Here is a 5,920-nt window from a genome sequence, read left to right on the forward strand (position 1 = left end):
ACTCAGGCACAATGAAATTCGTCCTCTACATTTAACTCATCTGAAGCAGTGAACACACACATGCGCACACACAAGTGAGCAATGAGCACACACACATACCCAGAGCAGTGGGCAGCTATGCTACAGTGCCTGGGGAGCAGTTGGGGATTAGGTGCCTTGATTAAGGGCACTTCAGCCCAAGGCCGCCCCATGTTAATCTATCCGCATGTCTTTGGACTGTGGGGGAAACCGGAGCACCCGGAGGAAACCCACACAGGCATGGGGAGAACATGCAAACTCCACACAGAAAGGCCCCTGTCGGCCACTGGGCTTGAGCCCAGAACCTTCTTGCTGTGAGGTGACAGTGCTCACCACTACAGCACCGTGTCACCCCAAGGGTTAATGGTATTATCAGGCCAATATATTTTATTTTCAGTGAAAGCCATCTGTGGGGAGAAACTGTGAAAAAGTGTTTAAAAAATGGCATGTTCCACTAAATGAATTATGGCCCAGAGACCCAAATATTTCTACCATAGTTACCATGGCAACCGCTGGACCTTGGGGTCTGATACTGTACCACATATAACAAGTGCCCAGGTATTATCTTTGGACAAAATAAGATGAAAATATGTGAGATACCATTTTCCAAGCTATTGGTCATTTTGGTTGGCTTTCTCTGATAATGCCTCTCAAGTGCAAAATTTTGAAGGAACCTCAAAATTAAGGAACTGAAGGAGAAAAAAAAAAGAAATTAAGAGGATCTGTATTTCTGTTACAAACAACCACCAATATAAACAATTAATCTTACAGTATGATGTTGGCTGTTATAGTATGATTTCATTTGAGGAACAAAATATCTCCTTCCTTCAGTGTTCTAATTCCTGAATTGTTGCAACTGCGACTTTTGTGATTGGCTGGTTTTATGACTAAACTGAACTCAGTTTCGCTCATTTTGGCTATAACAAATGTCCCTTGCATTGAGGAAATGATTCAGTCACACTTTGTTTATATACTTATAAGAATTACAGTAATAACTGATTACTGAAGAGAGTATTACATCCTCATGTGTGTTTGTGCTGCCCTCTTGTGGCTATTTTCATTCCGGTTCAGAATATTCCTGTGCTCCAGACCATGGATTCGTTTAAAAAAAGTGAATTTTCTTTGATTGAGCCTTCTCTGATTTACTTTGATTAATTTAGGGAAGTATGAAAAACGTATACATTCCCAGTCAAAAATTTGGATATACTTTCTGATTCAAATGTTTTACTTTATTTTATTTATTATGACATTATTATAGACAACCATGCAAATGCACTTTCTATACTACTTATATTTCTATATAACTCGACAGCAATGTAACACACTTGTGAAAAAGTGCTATCTACCCTCTTCTGTATACATGAGCTGACAGATAGCCACAACTAGCTAGGACACTACTTTCATTTATTCAATTAAGTTCAGTTAAATTTTATTTCTACAGTACTTTTAACAATGGACAATTTCACAAAGCATCTTTACAGAAATCCAGATATAGATAAGACTGCTGCCCCTACTCATGGTACTTGAACAGTCTTAAATGTTAATAATAGTGATGCATTATTATTATTATTATTATTATTATTATTATTATTATTATTATTATTAATCCAGCCACTGGGGGTGCATAAGCATACTCTTGGTGCCGGTCCCAAGTCTGGATAAATTGGAGAAGGTTGCATCAGGAAGGGCATCCGGCGTAAAACTGTGCCAAATCTAACATGCGGAATGAAAAGAGAAATACCATACGGATCGGTCGGGGCCCGGGTTAACAACGACCGCCTCCGGTACTGTTGGTCAACAGGGTGCCGGCGGAAAGTGTGCTACTGTTGCGCCAAAATGGAGAAGGAGAAAGAGAGGGGGGAGGCGTGTTAGGAGAGAGCATGAAAGATGGAAGGGAAGGAGCTTAGAATTGAGGGTAGGAACACTGAATGTGGGAACACTGACTGGCAGAGCGAGAGAGTTAGCAGGTATGATGGAAAGAAGGAAGCTGGACATGTGTGTGCAGGAGACGAGGTGGAAAGGAAGCAAGGCTAAGAACATTGGAGATGGATGCAAGTTGTTTTATTATGGAGTTGATGGAAAGAGAAATGGTGTTGGTATTGTTTTGAGGGGAGAGTTGGTCAACAGTGTGATTGATGTTTAGAGGGTGTCAGATAGAGTGATAGGCATGAAGTTGGAGATTCAAGGAGTGGTAATCAATGTTGTGTGTGCGTATGCCCCACAGGTTGGATGTGAGAATGAAGAGAAAGAGTCTTTCTGGGAAAAGATGGATGAAGTGGTAGAAAGTATACCGAGGGAGGAGTGCGTGCTGATAGGAGCAGATTTCAACGGACATGTTGGTGAGGGAAACAGAGGAGATGAGGATGTGATGGGCAGATACGGTGTAAGAGAGAGAAATGTGGAAGGGCAAATGGTGGTTGATTTTTCAAAGAGGATGAATTTGGCAATAGTCAATACATACTTTGAGAAGAAAGAGCAGCACAGGGTGACGTTTAAGAGTGGAGGAAAATCTACACAGGTTGGCTACATACTCTGCAGAAGGGGTAACCTGAAGGAGATTGGAGACTGTAAAGTGATGGCAGGAGAGAGTGTAGCTAGACAACATCAAGTGGTCGTGTGCAGGATGAGCTTGAAAGTGAAAAAGAGAAAGTGTGAAATAGTGGAGCTGAAGATTAAGTGGTGGAAACTAAAAGAGGTTGAACATCAGAAGGAGTTTAGAGAAGAAATGAGACAAGCATTGAGTGGTCATGGAAGTCTGCCAGAAGACTGGAATACTACTGCTGTACTAGTAAGAGAGGCAGCAAGGAAGGTGCTAGGGTAGTCATCAGGAAGGAGGAAGGAAGACAAGGAGACATGGTGGTGGAACAAAGAAGTGCAGGAAATTATAAAAGAGAAGAGGCTAGCAAAGAAGAATTGGGATGATCAGAGAGACGAGGAAAGCAGGCGGTTACACAGAGAGACGAGACAGAAGGCAAAAAGAGCGGTAGCAAAGGCAAAAGCAGATGCATACCAGGAGTTGTACGAAAGACTGGAGACCAAAGAAGGAGAGAAAGACCTGTACAGACTAGCTATGCAGAGAAACAGGGAAGCAAGGGATGTACAGCAGGTAAGAGTGATGAAAGATGGAAATGGAAATGTGCTGACAAACAAAGAGAGTGTATTAAGAAGGTGGAAAGAGTACTTTGGGGATTTATTAAATGAGGAGAATCCAAGAGAGAAAAGGTCAGATTCATTGGCGACAGCAAATCAGGAAGCAGAGTTGATTAGTAAGGATGAGGTGAGGGCAGCCATGAAAAGAATGAAGACTGGGGAAGCAGTCGGACCAGATGGTATCCTGATTGAGGCTTGGAGATGTTTGGGTGAGACGGCTGTGGAGTTCCTAACGAGATTGTTTAATAAGATCCTAGAGAATGAGAAAATGCCAAATGAATGGAGAAAGAGTGTGCTACTCCCAATACACAAGAATAAGGGAGATGTACAGAGCTGCAGTAATTACAGAGGAATAAAATTGATGAGCCACACCATGAAGCTATGGGAAAGGGTATTGGAGGCAAGACTGAGAAAAGAGGTAGCAATGTGTGAACAGCAATACGGGTTTATGCCAAGGAAGAGCACGTCGGATGCAATTTTTTGCTTTAAGAATGTTAATGGAGAAGTACAGAGAAGGCCAGAGAAAGCTACATTGTGTGTTTGTAGACCTGGAGAAGGCATACAATAGAGTGCTGAGAGATGAATTATGGTATTGTATGAGAAAGAGTGGAGTGAATGATAAGTATATTAGAGTGGTGCAAGACACGTATGAGAACAGTGAAACAGCAGTGAGGTGTGCAGTTGGAACAACTGAATGGTTCAAGGTGAAGGTGGGACTCCATCAAGGATCTGCTTTGAGTCCTTTCTTGTTTGCCATAGTGATGGATAGCTTGACAGATGAAGTGAGGCAAGAGTCACCATGGAACATGATGTTTGTGGATGATATTGTGATATGTGGTGAAAGTAGAAAGGAGGTTGAGTTGGGTTTAGAGAGATGGAGATATGCATTGGAACGAAGAGGAATGAAGGTGAGCAGTAGCAAAACAGAATACATGTGCATCAATGAGAATGGGGATGAGAGTGTAGTGAAGATGCAAGGAGTAGACGTAAAGAAAGTTGGTGAATTCAAGTACCTGGGGTCAACTGTGTAGGAAAATGGGGGCTGCGATAGTGAGGTGAGAAAGAGAGTGCAGGCAGGGTGGAGCAGTTGGAGAAGGATTTTGGGAGTCATTTGTGATAGGAAAGTCCCAGCAAAAGTGAAAGGTAAGATGTATAAGACAGTAGTGAGACCAGCTGTGATGTATGGATTGGAGACCGTACCCTTAACGAAGAGACAGGAGGCAAAGTTGGAGGTGGTGGAGTTGAGGATGTTAAGGTTTGCGATAGGAGTGACAAGGTTGGACAGGATAAGGAACGAGCACGTCAGAGGGACAGCACATGTGGAGAGCTTGGGAATTAAGCTAAGAGAGATGAGACTGAGATGGTATGGGCACATCCTGAGAAGAGATGCAGAGCATGTTGGAAGGAGAATGTTGAGGATGGAGCTGCCAGGCAAACAAAAATGAGGAAGGCCAAAGAGGAGATACATGGATGTGGTGAGAGAGGACATGAAAGTGGCAGGTGTGGTAGAGAAGGATGTGGAAGACAGGGAGCAATGGAGACGAAAGATCCGCTGTGGCGACCCCTAATCGGGAGCAGCCAAAAGAAGAAAAAGAAGATTATTATTATTAACATCAAACAAGATGTTTCAGGAATTCCACTGAGGAAGGCGGTCTATGCTATTTCTAAAAAACATTTCACTACAGTAGATCACATGCACAGTATGTAATTGGTATGTGACAAATACCAGACCTTGACCTGATATCGTCCATCCATTGAATATCTCTATCATTATCTGTCAGGGTTGTGGGGGAAGCTAAAGCCAATCCTAACTGACTTCAGGTGAGAGGTGGGCGACACCCTAGGCAGGTTGGCAATCTGTTGCAGGGCCAATATAGACACAAACAACCACACTCACATTCACACTTATGGGAAATTTAGTGTACAGCACTTAGTCTCTTTGGACTGTGGGGGAAACCAGAGCACGCAGAAAAAAATCCACACAGGCACAGGGAGAACATACAACTTCCACACAGAAAGGTCCCAGTCAGCGATAGGGTTCAAACCCAGAACCTTCTTGCTGTGAGCTGACAGTGCACTTACAGTGCTGCCCCATAATAATAATAATACATTTGTTATTTTTTTCCTTTTTTTAAGGCTGGTTGTTGAATCTGTGCTCAGTGTTTAGATATTGCTCATTCATCATGCACGATGTATGACTATTCTCACCTCCCATCCCCCACTGAATGAGAATAGGGACTGGGGAGAAATAGTCGTTTCTCTCTCACACTCATCCCACACTCATATAAAGACATGTTTGCTATCTGTTTCTCTCTTTAATAAGTGAGTGTTATATTTAAATGACAAAATGTACACAATGCTGGTTTAAGCTCATTTCTACAGCACTTCATTGGAATTCACCATGGACAACAGCAAATAAATGGTGAGCTATGTATCTCGTGACAATGCCTGCAATTTGTCCACAACAAACACATAAACAACACATTGTTGGATGGGAACAATCAGCCATTTTGTCTTGCTGTTTCAGTGCTTCGAAAAAATGTGATAGCTTCTGGCTCAGACATCCCTGTTATGATTTCATGAACTAATGCGACATAGCTATGTAGCTCCTTGGTTCCTGGCCATTTTGAGCCCACACCCCTCCCTTTTCTCTTCTCTTGTCTTCTCCTCTCTCTTCTCCACTCCCCCTCTTTTTCCATAACCTCTCTCACACCACTCAGCCTGCAGGCGCTACAGCAGCAGAAGTCTTCTC

This window comes from Neoarius graeffei, chromosome 17 (genome assembly GCF_027579695.1).
Source record: "Neoarius graeffei isolate fNeoGra1 chromosome 17, fNeoGra1.pri, whole genome shotgun sequence".
In the NCBI taxonomy this organism is placed as follows: Eukaryota; Metazoa; Chordata; class Actinopteri; order Siluriformes; family Ariidae; genus Neoarius; species Neoarius graeffei.